The sequence below is a fragment of the Macrobrachium nipponense genome, chromosome 12, assembly GCF_015104395.2.
Source record: "Macrobrachium nipponense isolate FS-2020 chromosome 12, ASM1510439v2, whole genome shotgun sequence".
Classification (NCBI taxonomy): Eukaryota; Metazoa; Arthropoda; class Malacostraca; order Decapoda; family Palaemonidae; genus Macrobrachium; species Macrobrachium nipponense.
In genome coordinates, this window is record NC_087205.1 from 32988993 (window position 1) to 33010700 (window position 21708).

General features: G+C 39.1%; 1 pseudogene; it reads left to right on the forward strand.

The window, feature by feature from the left end:
* Nucleotides 1-21708, forward strand: part of LOC135224773 (uncharacterized) — a 406804-nt pseudogene that overhangs the window by 305487 nt on the left and 79609 nt on the right.

Consider the following 21708-nt stretch of genomic DNA (forward strand, 5'->3'; position numbering starts at 1 on the left):
GACTGGATGAGGTCTTACTTCCTCTGCCTCCTCTGAAACCTCTGCCCCTGGAGAGAGAGCTCTGGAACCAGCTCTGTGCTGGTAAGCTCCTCTGAAACCTCTGCCCCTGGAGAGAGCTCTGGAACCAGCTCTGTGCCGGTAAGCTCCTCTTGCGTGCCTGTTATAACCTTGAAACGCCCCTTGCGCTTCAAACGAAGCGTTGAAGGCCGGGGACGTCACCAAAGTAGCCGAACTCGAGGACTTGAGTTGGCTGACTCTGTAGCTATACAAATTGTTGTTGTGGTCCTGCCTTAGAGGTCGAAGGTTGACCAAGCTGGGAGACGGGAACTGCTTGCACCACCGTCTGTGTCTGAGAGGTCTGGAAGGGCTGATACTTCCTGGCCTTCTTCCTACCCTTGGCTTGCGGTCCAGAGGTCTCAAACTTCCTTTTGAAGGGAAGGCCCCAGCGGACACTAAGGTTCTGGTTAGCCCTAGCTGCCTCACTGATGACGCTGTTAACCATGTCATCAGGAAAGAGGTTGGGTCCCCAGATCAATGCCTTAATAAGCTTATTAGGCTCATGTCTGAAGGAAGCATTGGCAAGGACATGCTTCCTGCAGTTCCGCCTAGCAACCACAAAGTCATACAGGTCACACTGGAAAGTCTGCAGCAGCGACTTTGTTAGGACCCGGAATAGAGGTTCCTCAGCGTAGACAGAGGCCGTCAACTCTGAAGTAGTAACCGAGTTGATCAACCTACTCAGTCTACACTTTGCCTCAAACTCTGCCTTCACCATGTCATCCGGAATTCTGGGTAACCTTTCACTAAAGGTTACCGGAGCGCCCACCCAGAACTCCAAATCTCCGGGAAAGAGCAGAGGTAGGCTCTGTCTCTCGAAGCTGAGGCATTGGCTTCTCCTCCATTCTGGCCTGCAGAGTTAACTCCATGATCTTAGATGTGCAAAGGGTCGGGATGTTCAGCATGCCATCCGAAAAGGGAGCATGCAGTGCCAACTGCCATGGGTTGTTGTCCTCGAATGGCGGGAGCTTAGATGCATCCGGCACAATAAAGGACTGCTGTGTGCCTCTGGACTGGATAAGTCCGGCCAGCAAGCTCTCCTGAGTCTGTAGTCTCTGAGCCAGAGACAGGATGGACTGCCCCGACGTCTCAAAACCCGAGGCGAGCTGAGAAGACATCAGTTGGAATCTCAAGTCCACGATACTGCCCATCTTCTCCATGAGAAGATTAGCGAAGGCATCAGGGTCGAAGCCAGACTCCGTTGGTCTGGCTTTAGAACCCTTAGCTCTCAACCCCTTAGGCGGGGGAGTAGATTTTGCCGAGGAAGCCAAAGGCTTGGGGGCCAATGACGACCTGGCGGAGCCCGCCGGAGAAGGCTTAGCTGGTCTGGCAGCCTTCGGCAGGGACTTCTTTTTCAGGGTTTTCACCTTGGGGATCACAGAACCAGACCTATCCCCAAGGATCATGGACTTCGAGAAGCCCTGAAAGGAAGAGGAAGAAGAAGGATCATGGACTTCGAGAAGCCCTGAAAGGAAGAGGAAGAAGGAGTTGGGCTAAAAGCAAGTGTTTTAGATCTAAAGCCACCTGCCTCACTTACCTCCCTACCTTCTTCCTGTGAGTCGATGGTCATTGGCTCGCGATGCAGACTGATGGCCGACACCACCTCGCACAAGCCCTCTTGGTCTTCCGGAGGGGCCTGGGTTTCCAAACAGATCCTCTCGATGATAGGGGCTGCCACTTCCTTAGCTACTGCTGCCGACGTCCTTGCGTTTGGATAAAAGAGAGAACACATCTCCTCCGACAGCACGTAGGGGCATCCAGCGGCAACGCTCCTCCCATAACCCCCCACCCAGACCTTAAGGTTCGACAATGAGGAGGCCTTGAGCACCAGAGGGGTCTGTAAGAGAGGACGAAATCAGATCCTCCAGTGGCAGAACTATATCCTAAAAGTCAAAACATTACTGAGGTGAGGATGGTACCTACCGACTCATTAGTCACGTTCCCCACCAAAGCGTAACACACTTCGCAGCCGTCTGGATGCCAGACTAAGAGGTCGTCAACCTGCACCGCACAGCTGGCATGAGATCGGCAGACCTCATGCCTACACAGTTGCTGAAGAACGGCTGCGCACCCCAACTCCAGACAGCGTACCATTTGTAAGTTGGAATTGATACATGAGTATCGTCAAAATAGTTCCGCCGAAGTTAATTCCGGCGGTATGTGAACACTTAGACTAGTTCTACTAAAACCAGCTAAAGGTAAACATTAACTATTAAATAAAATTTTACTTAACATTAAAGCTCTGAATGTCTCTGCCTGCTCTGGAATCCATAATCTCGTTATCGCAATAGCTATGACCAGCGGAGTTGGCCTGATACGAGCAGAACAGGGAAACAAGGTAAAACCTAAGCCTGAGTCTGATTGCACCGGAGTAGATTAGCAATTAAAAGTCTATTGGAAACGCATTCTCTAAGCCTAGTTCCGCCCCCACCGGAGTGGGGAAGCAGCGATAACACCAGAGAAATATGGAAAACAGAGCGGCGGGAACAGTGGTACTAAGAACTCTGGCATATAACATCCTGGCGAATGTGATGGTAGAACACACCTTGCCGGAATAAACACAGGCCCGGAGACATACCAACAGAGACTACATAATCTTCTAATCCTTAACCTCCTCCGACTAATCCCCCGGAACAGTGCTCGACGCTCCAGCTGCTGTTCACCGGTAGGATTACTTGGTCAGCGAGCTAACGAAGCACCACTGGAACAAGTCCGGAACGGAAGGAAGAGCCCGGAGGAGAAAGGTAAACTAGTAATTGCCTGGCAACAGCAACCGGTCAGGTGATTACCACCCTCCGAGAAGCCGTGAAATAACCTACTACTAAAGGGGCAGAAGACGGCAAGCCAACTGACACCCTAAAGGAGGTAACGGCCAAGGCTATACTTTACAAAATTTATTGATAAGGAATTATTGGAAGTACCGACGAATAAAGGCAAGCCCATCTACGAGCCTAGCCTAACCCTCCAAAATCGAATACCCCGATCTGGTCAGGTAGCCTAGGATTGGCGCCTACTAGTTCGTCACGAAACAGGACTGTGATGGTAATTGCTTCCTAGCAAAGAAAGATAAAGGAAGGAGAACGCATTTTCGAGAAGTTCGGCAGCAAGGAGGCGTTAGCGCATTGTGTTGGAGGTGCCTGTTATCATGATGGTTCTAGAATCGGCAGGAGTGTTGTGGAACTCGTCGGGACGTGAGAAACGCCGCGATTTCTGATGCAATACCTCGTCTAGATTCATCTAAGAAGTTCTAGAAATCCCTGGAGTCTGTGAAGTTCGCCGTAGGCTCCGCCCCCAGAGTGCCGTATAAATACGACGGTCGTAGCAGGAGGAAGCAGAGATCGTAAAAGAGAGACTCCAGTTAGTCACAGAGAGATATCCTCAGTAAGAGCCACAGATCAGATTATCAGTGAGAGATCAGCAGCAGCAGAGATATCCATGAGAGACTAGAGACGAAGGAACCGACGAAGGATCAGAAAAAAAGTTGCTCAAAAGTTAGTTGGATACTGATCAAGTCGTCTTCAGGAGTTGTCGACCGTGTTATCTCGACGTCGAGCAGACTTCAGAGACAATACGGAGTCAAGAGGACGTCTGCAATCACCGCTTTCCTTTTGAGAAGCCATCTCTTTGAATTGCCAAATTGACTTGCAAGTATTTGAATTGCCTCACTGTTCCCCTAGTACATGCAGTGTAAGATTCTATCTTTTTATGTAAATAGGAGATACCATTCTGCATTTACCTATGTTAGTAAGCTTGTAAATAAACCTTTGTTGTGTTAGTGTTTCTTTCTATATTCTTATCCCCAGTTTCAACTGTTGGTGTTGAATTTTTTTTTTTTTATTATTTCATATCGAACCTGAAGCGGACCTCTCTCAGAGGCCGTAACATTGTGGCGACCTTTGGCCAGGATATTTCGACACCGTAACATTGTGGCGACCTTGCTTAGGCTATCAACACTTTAACAGTTTGAAACAGGGAGGATATAGAAAGAATCAGAATGAGTGAGATGGTGAAAGAGTTTATTGAGTCGGGTAAGCTACTAGGTCTAGAGGGGAACGATCTCCGTGAGTATGTTGAGAAGAAAGAAAGAGAAAAGTATGAGAGAGATGAAAGAGTGGCTGAGAGAGAGGAAAGAGCAGCTGAGAGAGAAATGCAGCAACAAGAAAGAGAGAAAGAACATATGCATGAGTTGGAAACTGCTCGGTTAAGGGAAAGTACTTGTAACAGTCGGTCAGGCGAGAACGGAAATGAAGCTGATACGTTAGGTATGAGTGCAGTGCTAGAATTAGTACCAAAGTTTGATGAGGAAGATGTTACGACATATTTCATGTGTTTTGAGAAGTTAATGGAAAGAGTAGGTTCTCTTAAAGAACTGTGGACTTTATATTTGCAGTCAGTTTTGAGTGGTAGGACGCTTACTGTGTATAGTTGCATGTCTAAGGAGGAATGTGATAATTACGATATCGTGAAAGAAACTGTTCTTAGCGCGTATTGGTTAGTATCAGAGGCATACCGTAAGAAATTTAGAAACTTGAGAAAGGATGAAAATACTACATATGTAGAATACGGTAAGAAGTTAGAAAGGCTGTTTTTTGATTGGTTAACTTCTGCTAAGGTTGAGGATTTTGATAGTTTGAAGAACTTAGTGTTGTTAGAAAGCTTCAAAGATAACGTATCTCCTGAGATTAAGCTTTATATAGAGGATAGGCAAGAAGTATCTTTTGCAGGAGCAACTAGGCTAGCTGACGAATATAGTCTAACTCATAATTTGAGTGTTAGTAAGAAACGAAATGATCCTTCGTCTGGTAGAGTACAAAGCAGTAAAGGTTTCAGTCCTAGTAATAGCAATGCGAGTAAAAGTGACTATTCCTTTTACACATGCGGAAAACCTGGTCATACGTCTAAGGTTTGTAAGAGTAGAATGGTATCTAGTGGCTCAGAATTAACTTGTTTCCGATGTAATGGGAAAGGGCATTTAGCGAGAAATTGTGCAGTAGAAAGGAAGGACGGTAAGAAACCAGTGTCTCTAGTTAACCTTTCGTCGAGTAGGAATGATGTGATGAGAGAAACTAGGAAAATTTTTGGTGAATTTCTGTCAGAAGGCGTAGTTTCCTCTCTTGGAGGGGTAGATTCGAGAGAAGTAGTCTTGCTTCAAGACACAGGGGCTGCTGTCTCACTGATCAGGAGTGAGTGTGTGCCGAACAGGGCAGAAATCAATATGGAAGAGAAAGTCATGTTAGGTGGATATCCTAACACTTGTGTTCTTTGTCCTTTGTTGAAGTTGAATTTAGAAAGTCAGGTAGTGTCAGGAAAAGTAAAACCTGCAGTTGTGGACAGTTTGCCCGTCGAAGGCGTTGACATTATTGTCGGTAATGACTTAGCTTTATCCAAGAATGTGAATCCTGTTGTGAGGAATATTCCAGTGCCTGAAATGGTAGTAACTAGGTCGGGTTTAGATACAGACATGCACTACGGTCATAATTTGTTCGTGGATTCGAATGAGAGTAAGTTCGTGGATTCGAACGAGAGTAAGTTCGTGGATTCGAACGAGAATGAGTTCGTGGATTCGAACGTAAGTTCGTGGATTTGAACGTGAGTGAGTTCGTGGATTCGAACGAGTGTGATAGAGGTAGCGAGGTTGATCTTGGCATGAGTGTGGCTGAGAGACCGGACTCTATCGATGTTAACAGTGATAGCCAAACGGAAGGCATAGCTGTCGAGAGTAACGTAGTAAATGTACCTGTATCTAGTACTAGTTACGGTGATGAATTAGGTTCTAACATTTTGGATAAGGATGGGGTAGTCAAGTTGCAGAGAGAGGATGAGACACTAACCTGAATTTTTGAATGTGAGCTGGATGATGATCTTGGTGATGTGAGTAAGGTAATTTTTTGTGTAAAGGACAAAGTTTCGTGTCATGTTTGTCTTAAGTCAAGTAGTGAAGAGGGAATCACAGAAAAATTCGTAGTTTCTAGGAAGCTTCATGAATTAATTTTGAAGTTAGCACACGATGAGCAAGGACATTTAGGAGTAAATAAAACTTTCAAGTGTATTAGTAGGGCGTAGTTTTGGCTTAAGATGAAAAATGACGTGAAGAGGTATGCTTTAAGCTGTCATGAATATCAAATTGCCGGGAACCCGAATCAAGTAATTACCAGAGTTCCGTTGTGTAATAGTCCTTCAGTAGGCGAATCTTTAGAGAATGAATTTCTAAATATGTTCATACCTTTGTCTAGAAGTAAGGGTAGAGAAGATTGCGTAACTAATCTTGAGTATAATAAAAACAATTTAAGAGTTGGTTGGCAGCTAGCGGAGGAGAACGGAAGCGCTTGGCACTTAGCAAAAGAAAACGTGAAGGGAAGTCAAGGGGAAATTAAAGGAAAGCATGATCTTAGATTAAACAAGAGAAGTTTGTGTGTAAGAGATAAAGTTTTAGTACTAGTCTCGAGAGAAAGTCCCTTTTTACCTTATAAGTTCGAAGGTCGTTTTTTAATTTTAGAGAAGAGGGGAAATATACATTATAGAATTAATGTGGGTAAGAGTAGAGCAAAGGCAATAAATGTAAATTTGCTTCAGAATTATAAAGAACGCCCCGTACCATGGCCGCCGCCCGTGCCCTTGATAATTGTGTCCCAGAAAGAGAAATTAGTTTTGAGAAAGATGCAAGAGGTGTCTTAGTTTTTCAAAGTTTTAATCAGAGTTCAGAAAACGGAAAAAGTAAGAGAGAAGGATAATGTTATATCAGTAGCCTCAAGAGATTTTTCTCAGCATGAGTAGCCTAATAACCGTTTTCTGTTTTGGCACGAGTGGTTGAGTGAATGAAAAAGTATGGAAGCTTTATGCAGAATTGTTTCCCCGCTGTTTAATTCTTGTTTCTCTTTAAAAAAAATAAAATAAAATCAGTTGATTTCATTTTTTTTCTCTTTTGGGGGGGGCGTGTGATGGTAATTGCTTCCTAGCAAAGAAAGATAAAGGAAAGGAGAACGCATTTTCGAGAAGTTTGGCAGCAAGAAGGCGTTAGCGCATTGTGTTGGAGGTGCCTGTTATCATGATGGTTCTAGAATCAGCAGGAGTGTTGTGGAACTCGTCGGGACGTGAGAAACGCCGCGATTTCTGATGCAATACCTCGTCTAGATTCATCTAAGAAGTTCTAGAAATCCCTGGCGTCTGTGAAGTTCGCCGTAGGCTCCGCCCCCAGAGTGCCGTATAAATACAACAGTTGTAGCAGGAGGAAGCAGAGATCGTAAAAGAGAGACTCCAGTTAGTCACAGAAAGATATCCTCAGTAAGGGCCACAGATCAGATTATCAGTGAGAGATCAGCAGCAGCAGAGATTATCCGTGAGAGACTAGAGACGAAGGAACCGACGAAGGATCAGAAAAAAAGTTGCTCGAAAGTTAGTTGGATACTGATCTAGTCGTCTTCAGGAGTTGTCGACTGTGCTATCTCGACGTCAAGCAGACTTCAGAGAAGAAAAGGTCCCGCTAGAGGTTTTGGGGAGGTCCTGCCTTACAAGTAGACTAGTTTCTGCAATACGGAGTCAAGAGGACGTCTGCAATCACCGTTTTCCTTTTGAGAAGTCATCTCTTCGAGTTGCCAAATTGACTAGCAAGTATTTGAATTGCCTCACTGTTCCCCCAGTACATGCAGTGTAAGATTCTATCTTTTTATGTAAATAGGAGATACCATTCTGCATTTACCTATGTTAGTAAGCATGTAAATAAACCTTTGTTATGTTAGTGTTTCTTTCTATATTCTTATCCCCAGTTTCAACTGTTGGTGTTGAAATTTTTTTTTTTATTATTTCTTCTCGAACCTGAAGCGGACCTCTTTCAGAGGCCGTAACAAGGACACTCTAGAGCCTAACCTAACCCTCCAAAATCGAATATATTGACTTGGTCAGGTAAGATTGGCCTAGCACCTTCATTACGTAACAAGAGAGGAACTCTCTAGTAATGGATCACCCTCCAAAACTAATATGTCAGTCTGGTCAGGTTAGCCAGGACTAGTACCAACTATGGGTAGTGAGAAGTACTCTCAACCACTTAGCCTACCTTCCAAAACCTAGCCTAGATCTGGTCGGGTAGGCTAGGGTAGGTAGATATTCATGTAGGACTTCCAAACCTCATCAAAATACAATTAGCAATATATTATAATATAATAAAATAAATAATACCACATACACTACATGCATGAGCACCGCAAATGAATGAGGGTTTCCTTTACCTCCCAAAACTAAAATGGCGTATCGCTAGGCTAGCCTAGGTCGCCTCAAACACAATACTCGCGCATGACGTAGGAATGAAAAATATCCCTGCACTCTCGTGAGGGAACCAAATCGCTCCTGAAGGACTGATGATAAACGAGGGAAACCCCACCCTAAAGAGGCTAAATAATGTAATGGTTCAAACCGTGATACACCAACCTATTGGTACCCATCAGGAGCGAAATGGTAAAATTTCACGACAACAGTAACGTATACTGTGATGTGCAAAAAAGGTGAACATAAAATATACACCGCAATAAAAAGTTGAGAAGACCAAGCACGCAGTCTACAATGCATCCAAAATGGCTGACTCGGGAACAGCGATACGCTCATCTCCCATGCAACGCTTCATTATTAAACAATACCATACTTGATGCATAGTTGCCTAACCGCGTTCAAAGTCAACAAATAACTCAACTTAGATGAAAATGCTTCTTGAAGGTCTGAAAACATGATGACTTCCAAAATTCACAATTACCTTGCAGCAAAAACAAACACGTTAACGCTTCGAGTGCTATTGAAGGAATGGCGTTCTTGGCAGAGGCAGTAGTTGTAGCGAGTGGAAGGTAGCCGTTGTAACGGCACCTCTGCAGAGGGGGATTTTGAGAGAGGAGAGATCTATTTGGTGAAGTATCTGTGATAGTGGCTTCAACTCGCCCCTGATGCTATACCGACACCCTTTGAGGGTGAGCGAGCCAGAGGTAGTAATTCTGACACTCCATATGGCTTTTTCTTTGGTATATTTAGCATTTATTTATACCTAGAAATGAGTGCTGTAGGAACATTTCACTGGGCGACACAGATCGAGCCCAGAAATACCCTATACGTAATATATTTTCATACACATTTTAAACATAAAAGCATAAACATTTAAAAAATCGACACATCGATCGCTTAATTTGCACTCTTTTTAACTATATTTTTGGAAGAGCAGCAGACGGCAGCTTATAAGAACGAACATGAAAAAACATTGTAAGTCGATAACGTGAAGGGCAGTTTCAAAAGCTGCCTTTTTATCATATTTTTGCACAGAAATAAAAATACCCTAGACGTAATACATTTTCATACACATTTTAAACATAAAAGCATGAACATTTATAAAATCGACACATCGATCACTAATTTGCACTTTTTTTTAACTTGATGTTTTCGGAAGAGCGGCAGGCAGCGGCTCACAAGAAAGAACATGAAAAAACATCGTATTTGATAATGTGAAGGGCCGTTTCAAAAGCTGCTGCCTTATCATATTTCTGTGCAGAAATAAAAATACCCTATACGTAATACATTTTCATACACATTTTAAACATAAAAGCATAAACATTTCTAAATCAACACATCCATAGCTAAATTTGCACTTAAGTAACTCGATATTTTCGGCATAGAACAGCGTCAGAGGCATATATTTTACCCTAATACCTATGTAATAACTCTCCATAAAATTTGTTAATATAATATGCATAACCTTTATGGCCTGAACAGCATTTCTACAAATGTATGAACTCGTTAGATAACGGCGCTAGCAGCGCTGTTAACTGAAAATTGTGCCGTAAAAATACCTTAAAATGCCTTATTTTGTTAATTAATATTTTTGACGACAACCATAAAACCGATTAGCCGCTGAGTGATTGCGCCTTTAACCGCGGGCCGCCTGTAGAGAAAGCATGTGACACAATGTGGAGATTTAATATCAAGCAAAAACTTTACTCAGAGATTAGGGTTGTGAGGTCACCTACCAATTTTTATTAAAAACTTTCTTATGAATAGGACTTTCCAAACATGAGTAGAAAATTCCTATTCAGAATACTTTATTTTGAAGCAGGAATTCCTCAGAATAGTGTCCTGAGTTGTACTTTGTTTGCCTTGGCAATTAATGACATTGCTGTTTAATAACTTGTATGTAATACAAGATGATTTTCCCCTATACTACATGAGTAGCACCCTAGACATGCCCAAAAAGTCCTCAATAGTACTGCCATCACAGATATAAGTAATTGAGCAAATTCAGTAGGATTTAGTTTTTCAACTAATAAAACAAAAGTGGTTATTTTCTATAAAGACAAAAATTGGCTAAAAGACCAAGAAATCAAACTCAACCTCTATAACACTGAAACTGAGTTCTGTGCAAATGTTAAATACTTAAGATTAATGTTTGATCAACATTTAAACTGGAAAGCACACGTCAAGTATATTAAAGCTAATGCCAGAAAAGCCTTTGCCCTATTAAAGAAACTATCCCACTCTACACGGGGAGCAGGATGCGACATCATGCTAATGTTATATAGGACATCAGTTTTATCTATAATAGACTATACTGTTGTCCTATACATTCTTAAGCCTCCAAAACAACATTAAAAACTCTTAATGCATTGCATCACAAAGGAATACATATGTGTACTGGTGCATTTCGATCATCCCCAATAAATGCCCTTTTAGCAGAGGCAGGGATTGAATGTCATGGTGCTGGTGCCTTCCCAAAAAGAAGCAAGTACCTAATGAACTCTCATAATATAACACCAGATTTCTTTCCAACAATAGAACTTCCACCTCCTTGGATTCTGAAACGAATAAAAATATGCCCCTTTTTGTCTTTTCTTAAGCGAAATATGACTAATACAAAGATGTATCGCCAACATGCTCTAGAACACGTTCAAAGAAAGGGAAAACAATTCATGATATACACAAATGGCTTAAAAAACAATACTACTGGAGTAGGAGCTTCAGCTTTCTTGAATGATGAATTAACCAAAGTAGGCCTTCCTTCAGTTTCATCTGTGTTTACTGCAGAACTCTCAGCCATACGAGCAGCACTTGATTTGATATCTGAGAGGCAAGCAATCTTCCATAATTTTCAGTGACTCATGAAGTGCTATTAATGCTATAAACAAGTAGTACAAATTTTCAAATCCACTTGGCCAAGAAATCCAAATAAAAATCCCAAAACTTCTCCAATCTGGATTATCAACAAAAATCTGTTGGATTCCAGCACATGTAGGAATTGAAGGGAATGAATGAAAATGCAGATTCTACCTCTAAATTAGCATGCACCATTACCCAACAATTTCATATGCCCCTGTATTAGACTGGATAGTGTCTGTTAAATCTCTAACATATCAAACAAGCTGAAAAAATATAAGGTCTGAGGTGTAACGATGGGTTTCATCGACTCAAAAAAGTGAGCTCTAAAGAAGTAATCTTAACAAGACTGTATAGGTCATTACTAGATTTTTGCATGATCATTTCATGTCAACCCCATATTCTGACCCAATGAAATATAATAGATGCCAGGTTCCCTTGACTGTCCAGCACTTACTTGCTAAATGCCCAAATTGGAATCAACAGAGATGCATTTATTTTTGAGATCCAACAATATCAGGAATTCTTGCTGAGGTCAAATATTTCTCATTTAAATTATCATGTTCCTAAGCAAAGGACGTTTTTTTAGTATTTTTTTTTTTCATCAGGTCAATTCCTGGGAACCAGCCATAGAAGAACCCTTGTTAGGCTCAGAGATCTGGTTAAAGGGGAACTTCTGGTTGCATTTTAGCTGTTCCATATGTAGTATTATTCCATTTAAATACCCCTGGTGAAAGAGTTTTTTTTGAAAGGGGCATTTTCTTATATTTTACAACCAGTTTTCTATTGCACCATGGGCACAGCCATTTGTGTGTGGCTCATCTGTTATGTGTGACATCATGTCATGGTAGGCGCAGACAGGTGTAACAAAAACCGAAGGCACATCATCTTCTGATAATATTCTTTTTAGTTTGTATTTGTCAGCTGAAAATATATGATTGAAATGGTAAATAAAGAAGTAGCCTGAAGTAGGCCTAGTTAGGCATTCAGCCCTAAATTCTAAAACCCCATTAATTAAACTAGTTAAAAAGGACTAAGTGAGGTCCTTAGTTAAAAAGGACTAAGTGAGGTCCTCATCAATTCATGGACACACACACACACACGTTTAGAAAACTGCCGTTCACCCCATCACACCACGCACATGGCGATTGGCAATAATAAATTTCATTTCAAATGCATACAGTCGAGGCACCATAGTACAGAAAGCTGTAGATATCCCCCCTATCTTCGTCGGTACTGTGGCCTGTTCAGAGGGAAATTAAGTTCCCAAAACATATTATATAAATTTCATAGCCATACCTAATAACCTGCTCCTAATGTCATCTTTTAAATCTGTTGGCAAGAAATGGTCCGAACAGACAACGGTTTGCGTCGTAGGTTGAAAGGTTTTGATGCTGATTTTCTCCCTTCGAAGAGCCATCAGCCAGTGACTTGATTTCTCTCTATTTGATGGAATCCTGTGGAATGATATGCCTTTTGGACACTTGCCAGAAGTTTTGGCACAACCAAATGCCATACAATTTGGCATAATTGACGCTATTTGAATGACAATTGACCTAAAACACGAGGGCAATACCAAAGACGAATACAATACAATATGCATAATTTGCTGCATTTGTTATTGTGAGGCAACCATGACACTACGTCATCGGTACTAATCCACCAGATGGCAACATAGTCGAATATTGGATAAATTCCGCTCTCCATTGAAGTACCTCTGTGCTACTTTGAAATTAAAGTGTAAAAAGATGGGATTACATACAGATTCGAGCAATGTCTCATTTTTTATCTTGTCAAAAGTTCTCTGTTTGACAAAATTTAATGGCTATTAACCAGAAATTCCCCTTTAAACTAATCTTTCATTGTATCCTATCCATCCTACCTTGCTGTCAAACCTTACCTAAATGACATTCTGGTTCAATTTGAACCTGGTACAGTGGTACCTCGAGATACGAAAGGCTCAACTTATGAAAAACTCGAGATACGAAAGCTGACACAAAAAATTTTACTGCTCTACATATGAAAAGTTTTCAAGATACGAAAGGTTTCTGAAAGTCCGAGATTCGCCCGATAACAATTTTGAAACTCGCGCCTCGATCTTAGTTATAGTAGACTCGCCACCATCCTCCTGCTCTCCCATTGGTTCCTGATGCTAGCCAAGCCATGAGATCCTTCTCTCCTATTGGACAGCATCCCTCCCATCATGCATCTTACGTGGTGGCGTGCCTTCGCTCGGCCACTTCGCACCCGAAGCTTTATCATATGCATGCGGCATTCGTTAGGTCCAACGATTTCGTTTAGTATCGTAAATTCGTTAGTGATTTCGTTGTGCTACTTTATCGTGTTGTGAGAACCTAATTAGTATACGTACTACATACGTAACTTAATTACGTACAGTACATATAGTCATGGGTCCCAAGAAAGTTGCTGAAGTTCACAGAAAGAAGAGAATGCTTTCTATGGAGACAAAGATGGAGATAAAAAAGTATGAAGCTGGCTTGCGGTTGAGTGTGATCGCTAAGGAATACAGCCGAAATCCGTCGACGATAGGCACCATCCTTTAAGCAAGAAGGAAAGAGCCATCAAAGCAGCTACACCTTCCAAGGGCATGACTATTTTGTCCAACAAGAGGAGCCATGTGCATAATGAAATGGAAAGGCTGCTTCTTGTATGGATCGAGGACAAAGAAATCGATGGCAATATAACCGAGACGGCAATCTGCCAGAAGGCCAGCGCTATTTTCGGCGATTTGATTGCCCAAGCCGAAGACGACGGCGGAGAGGGGACATCAACGGCAACCCCAGAGTTCAAGGCTTCTCATGGGTGGTTCGAAAAATTCCGTAAACGGACTGGCATCCATTCGGTGGTGAAGAAATTGAAATTACGTAAAGTATAAAAAAGTAAAAAGAAATGTAAAAATCATAAAAAGACAAAATAAATTTTATTTTAAGTTTTTTGTAAAGTTAAGTGTTACAGTTTTGTTAATGTGTTTTGTAAAGTTTAGTTTGTTTTTCTGACATTTTTTAATGTGTTTCGTAAAGTTAAGTGTACGTATCTGCCGTTTGTCCTCCTCCTCCTCTGCCGCCACTTTCGGAGATAGCCTCACTCGAAAGGTAAGCTTCCACATTTTACGTTACAGTAATAATATTCTGTACACTAATATACACTTTTATTTATTCAGGTTTTTGCATTTTTTATTATTAAGTTATGTATTAAATGGTCCAAATTGTTGTAGTATTTCATTGTTTATAGGTCAATTTACCTTTATTATGAAATTTACTGGGGTGTTTTTGGAAGGCTTGGAATGGATTAGCCATTTTACATGTAAAATGTGGTCCAAGATACGAAAACCTCATGATACGAAAGGCGCCTTGGAACGGATTAATTTCGTATTTCGAGGTACTACTGTAGTTATTTCAATTCTACTATTAGCAATTGCTGTCTGTGTTTCATGGTTCAACCATTTGTAGCCTTGAAAATTTTTTATTTTTGATATTGAGGATAAAAATAGTATGCATTCTAAGTGATGGTTGAAGTCCTTTCATAAATTGGAAAATTCTCTCTAACGCTAGAATTGTGATATATATGTACTATAATAATATTATACTACAGTGTACATACATACATTCCTGTATATTTCAGAAAAAAAATACTTGTAATCTTTAAGACGACTGGTCGCATTCTAAAACTTTTAACAGTCACTTGAAGGATATTTGTAAATTAAAATGGGAAACTGGAGCAAGGTAAAGCTGAAGAAGTTTGACAGCTGTGTGGGAAAAGACCATTTGGAATGGATGAAAAATAATACACAGAAAATATGTAGCTTGGGGTCAAAGGGTCACTGGAAAGAATCATTAATGCCATCTGCAGTGTGCCAAGCAGGACACTGTATGTGGTAACCTCCTGGCACACTGTAACTGGTAATCTCCTGATGGGACCATGCATGCTTATGCAAATGTTTACTATTTATATAATGTATATGTTATGTTCATTCATTCAAGGCAAACCAAGTCATAATACATTTGGTCAAATGCAACTTGCTTTTGACATTTTTCAGATCCTTTCAAAGTCCCTCTGGGGTTAAAGGCAGAACGAATTATACGAGAAGAAGCTGAAGTCAAGAAGTATTTAGAAAACAACATTGATGAGATTGTACAGTCCTCTAACTATGGCTTATCTAATCTGAAAGGTAATCTATATTCCTAACAACTTCACTTAGCAGTTTCAGGAGTTTGTCCCAAGACGTTTTATGCAAAAAAAAAAAAAAAAAAAAAAAAAAAAAAATACATATTGGTATAAGATGCTATATTCTTTTGATAAGAACTTGTTGATGTTAAGAGTAAATGTTCTATATAATTTTTTAAACTTCTTTTTATAAGTAAACATATTTCTTAGGTCATATGGTATTGTATAGATTTTGTTAACCCACCTGTATCAGTGTCTTTTTATCTGTCCCCATTTTAGTTTTCTGATCTTTGAATAGTCAGGCTGATGAAAACTCAATTATCTGTTGATGGTTATTCCATATTTTGAAATTCTTTGGTAATTTATGGGGAAAATAAAATTTTTTTATATCGCCCTTGTTTCTTCAACAGGTCTTCGTGAACTTAATCTTTGTAGTTGCAAGAAAATTACGGATATCACTCTAACTTATGCTCTCAAATTCCGAGAATTACAGTACCTTAATCTGTCATTTTGCCAAGGGGTATGTATTGAATTACAAGATTCCTGTACTTAGTTTGTTGATTTATCCTCTAGACACATGCTGAATGTTTATTTACAAAACATCGCTCCATGATAGTAGAATGTTTAAGGGCAATAATCCTTGCTTTGTGGCATTTAATTTTCATTAGTAACATTCTGTTTGGTTCTCAACCAAAAAAGAGAAAAAAACAGGTTTTGACATAGGAAAAACCTATTTTTGGTAGTTACTGTTTTGTCCCCAAAAAATTTACCTTCCATGGGGTGTGCCAGTGAGTGCCCCATGGAGGCTAGGCTAATATCAAAGAAATATCTTTTAGCCTGGTCTTATAGCTGGGTATTAGGCCATAATGATAAACACTATGACATGTGATTGAGTATGATGGACTCAAAGACAAGAGGGCATTCTGTCTTATCTTCAGCGAAGCTGTACTCAGTTTCCTATGTCAAAACTGCAGACGAAGTGACTATTGCGCATGCACATCAGCCATCTTGTTTTATGATTGGGCCAGTTAAAAGACCAAGAACCATTATGCTGTTGGTCAACACAGGATAAACCTTTACCTAAATCCCATGGCTTTTCATCAGGCAAGTGGGTTTTGAGGACCCAACAGCAACTACCAAAAATACGTTTTTCTAACGTCAAAACCTGTTTTCTGAAAGCGTAGTTGCTGTTTCGTCCTCAAAGGAGCATTACAAAGAAATTGACAGGTTACGAAAAACATAAGCTCCCAAAATTTCTTTCTCAACCATCTCAAAATTAAAACTAAATAATCTCGGATCCAAGGTCAAGCCACTAGTTTTGGTAAAAAAGAACACAAAACTAAGCAACAAGATATGTTTTTAGTGTAAAGTTCGGTAGTGACTTACCTAAGCATGCTTGGTATGGTTATGGTTAAAGCTGGGAAGAAGAATATACTGGTTTGTAGTTTTACATATAGGCTAGGCTACTAAGTCATTGCAAACCGAGTCATTTTGCTAAGCTTAGAATACCTTTGTATGTTGGATTACAGGTAAACTACGCTTTATACAACCATCCTATCAATACTAACCTTTTTGTTAGGATATTTTACCTTATAAATAAAGTAGCACTCACTCTAGGCCTAATTTAGAATAGTATCTAATCTGAATTACATATAAACTTCAACACTCAAAATTATGTGCTATTTAAAACACAAATACTTAACCCCGGATAGGTTTCGCTATTTTGATACCCCTTTAAAGGTGCATGGGGTCGAGCTCGACCTGAGCCCAGAAAAATTTGTGAAAATTGAAAAACTGTAGCTATGCTGTACATTTTAATTTCTAAAATCAATTTCACCATTGCCAAACACTACTGAGAAGATAAATCATGCCCATCTACAAATTAAATATTTATTACAAATATATTAACCCTTAAACGCCGAAGCGGTATTTTAAAAATTGTCTCCTGAATGCTGGCGGCGTTCGTGAGTGAGCGCCGAAGCGGAAATTTTTTTTTTTTCTTTAAATCACACCACGCTTAGTTTTCAAGACTAAGAGTTCATATTTGACTCCTTTTTTTGTCATTGCCTGAAGTTTAGTATGCAACCATCAGAAATGAAAAAAAATATCATTATCATATATAAATATTGGGATATATGACAGCGCGAAAAAAAAATTCATATATTAATTGTATACAAATCGCGGTGTGAGCAAAACGGTTAAAGCTAACGAGTTAATTTTTTCGTTGTATTGTACACTAATTTGCAATCATTTTGGTATATAACACATTGTAAAACGATCAAGGCAACACAGAAAATATTATCACAAAATGATGCATGAATTCGTAACGCGCGGACGTAAAAAAAAAGCAGTTTTCAAAAATTCACCATTATTCGAAATATTGTGCTAGAGACTTCCCGTTTGTTGCAAAATGAAGGTAAATGATTGAATATTACTAGACTGTAAGTGTTGTAGCTTACAATTGCAGTTTTCGACCATTTCTATCAAGTTAAAGTTGACCGAAGGACAAATTTTTTCTATATCATTATTTATATGAAAATATTTCAAAACTGATAAAAGCTATAACCATAGGTTGTTTTTTGTTGTATTCTACATGAAATTGCACACATTTTCATACATAAAACTTTATGTAACGGCTAATTTAAAATAGTGCAAACATTATGGCAATCGGGCGAAAAAATTTATGATTTTTTCGGAAGAGTTAACGCGCAGACGTAAGGCAAAAGTTTATTTCATAAATTCACCATTAATCGAAATATTGTGCTAGAGACTTCCAATTTGTTGCAAAATAAAGGTAAATGATTGAATATTACTAGAATGTAAGAGTTTTAGCTTACAATTACATTTTTCGACCATTTCGGTCGAGTCAAAGTTGACCAAAGGTTGAAATTTTGGCACTTATCGTTATTTATATGAAAATATTTCAAAACTGATAAAAGCTACAACCATGGGTTGTTTTTAGTTGTATTCTATATGAAGTTGCACACATTTCCATATATAAAACTTTATGTAACGGCTAATTTAAAATGGTGCAAACATTACGACAATCGGACTAAAAAAGTTATGATTTTTTTGGAAGTTACCGCACGGACGTAAGGAAAAAGTTTTTTTCATAAATTCACCATAAATTGAAATATTGTGCTAGAAACTTCCAATTTATTGCAAAATGAAGGTAAATGATTGAATATTACTAGAAGGTAAGAGTTTTAGCTTACAATTGCGTTTTTTTACCCTTTCGGTAGAGTCAAGTTGACCGAAGGTTGAAATTTTGGCACTTATCGTTATTTATATGAAAATATTTCAAAGCTGATAAAAGCTACAATCATGAGTATTTTTTCGTTGTATTTTTTCGTTGTATTCTACATGAAATTGCGCACATTTTCATATATAATACTCCATGTAAACGGCTAATTTAAAATGGTGCAAAAATTATGTCAAAGTGACAAAATAATTTTTGAGATGTGACGCTGATACTTTTTAGTGCGAGAAGAAAGAAATTCGCGCTTGCACGCCAGCGTAACGATTGTAAACAAAACAACGCCTTGATCCGTGAGCTCCCAGCATCCCCCAAGGCGCGTGATTCAAAAGTTTTCGCCTAGTAGGTTTAACTAGTTTTCCATGTATTTAAAAAAAAAATTTATATATTGACGTACCATACGTCGAATTGGCACCCAACAGACAATTTATATCGACATTTAATACGTCCAATCGGCGTTAAAGGGTTAAAAAAATAAGTATTTACAAAAAAATAATTTACAAAAAATACAAAATATGCTATGTACACAAAAATTGAGGAAATCCTTCCTAAAACTACTATTTACAATATGTGACTGCCAGAAAAGGTGTCGGACCCATTGAGGTCAATATTTGAAAAGAGCAAATAAAGGGGAAGTTTTTTGGCCAAAAAAAAAAAAAAAAAAAACCAAAAAAAAAACCAAAATTTCACAAATTTTTTTGGTAACTAAATGAAATAGGAAGTGGCTAATTCTTTTTATAGAGTAAACTCATATTATCCTAGAACAGAATTATGTAAAAAGATCTGCACTAAGATGTAATATACTGTTATATCAGAAATTTTATTCTTCTCTCTCTCTCTCTCTCTCAAACAATACTTTACAAAAATATTTACAAAAAATAGAAAATATGCTATATACGCACAAAAATTGAAGGAATCCTTCCTAAAACTACTATTTACAATATGTGACTGCCAGAAAAGGTGTCAGACCCATAGAGGTCAAAATCAGAAAAGAGAAAAAAGGGTATGATTTTTTGGCCTAAAAAAAAATGTCAAAATTTTATGAATTTTTTTGGTACCTAAATAAAATAGGAAGTGGCTAATTTTTTTATAGAATAAACTCATATTATCCTAGAACGGAATTATGTAAAAGGATCTGCACTAAGATGTAATTTACTGTTATATCAGAAATGTTATTCTCTCTCTCTCTCTCTCTCTCCAGTGTGTCATGATTTACTGACATAAGCTCATGTAATCTGTCACCAAAAAAGGCCAGACTCACCACTTCCCACCCTCTCTCTCCCCCTCTTGTGTTGTAATAATTTCAAGGTCATCACCCTCGCCTCCAACCCTTTGTTACACAAACTTGAGGTTTTTGCCATAGGAGGTGTCAGCAACCTCTAAATTATCAACAGCATCACTTTATAATTCCATTAGAAGTAAGTTAATGACATCCATGCCCAGAGAATACTGCCTGCTGGCCATTATTGATGAAAAATGCAAAAACAAAATGCAAAAACTGAGAAATTGGCATTTGAAGGAAATTGGACCAAATGCAATATAAGGCATCTCAGCCACAACCAATGACATGCATATAGTACACACACCATCTACCTACAGTTTCCAACAATATAAAACTATCCCAGAGTCAACAGTGTTAGACAGGAAATCACTACTTGATAACTTTGCCTTTGTATCCCACACATGTTCAAAACAATTACTCAGAAAAGGGGAAAGGACGAAGGCAAGGCAAACACAGGTTTTGACATGATTGTAGTGTGTGTTCTACTAGCCTCTTGCAGGTCGATCAAACCCAGATTCGAGATAGGCGATGATTTATGAAAAAAAAAACATGTTTTTTTAAACACTCAACAGATCGTGCTCGACCCGTCGCACCTATTCAGGGTTAAAATGTAGCCTTAAGGTTAGGTTACTATCTCATTTGGCACCAGTTGGCAAATTTTGACTAGTCTTAGGTTACGTGGTCTAGGCTAACTATTTAGTCTGATGGGATGTCTAGTAAAAGTTTACCATTTAACATTAGGTACACTTGCCTAGTCCTGGATTTCTGGGTTCGACCTGTGTCGGCCGGTGAAATGTTCCTGTAGCACACATTTCTAGGTATAAATAGATGCTAAATATACCAGAGAAAAAAGCTAAATGGAATGCTGAAGTTACTACCTCCAGCTTGCTCACCCAATAGGGTGTCGGTATAACACAAGGGCTAGTGGAAGCCACTACCACAGATATTCTGCCAATTAGAAGACTCCTCTCAAAACCCCTCTCTAGATAGGTGCCGTTACGTCTACCTTACATCTACCTTACGTCTACCTTCCGCTCGCTACTGCTACAACTTCTGCCCGAAAGCTGCATTCCTGTATTAGCATGCCTTGCGTTCGCACACTTTTTTCGCTGTCCTCTAGAAGAGTTTTTTGGTGAAGCATGTCTGCCCCAGAGCCCCAAGCTTCTTCATCTAAGTTGAGTATTCCATTTTTCATTTTTGATTCTCCATAAATCTAAATATTGTGCTAGAGACTTCGAATTTGTTTCAAAATGAAGATAAATGACTGAATATTACTAGTCTGTAGGGGTTTTAGCTTACAATTGCGTTTTTCGACCATTTCGGTAGAGTCAAAGTTGACCGAACGTGGTTTTTTTTCTATTTTTCGTGATTTATATGCAAATATTTCGAAAATGATAAAAGCTACAACCTTCAATTATTTATTGTTGTATTCTATTCTAAATAAAATTACACACATTTTCATATATAAAACTTTATGTAACAGATAATTTAAAATGGTGCAAACATTACAACAATCGCACGAAAAAATTTCTGATTTTTTTCGGAAGAGTTAACGCGCAGACATAAGGAAAATGTTTTTTTTTTCATAAATTCACCATAAATCGAAATATTGTGCTAGAGACTTCCAATTTGTTGTAAAATTAAGGTAAATGATTGAATATTACTAGAACATAAGAGTTTTAGCTTACAATTGCGTTTTTTGACCATTTTGGTAGAGTCAAAGTTGACCGAAGGTTGAAATTTTGGCACTTATCGTTATTCACATGAAAATATTTCAAAACTGATAAAAGCTACAACCATGGGTTGTTTTTAG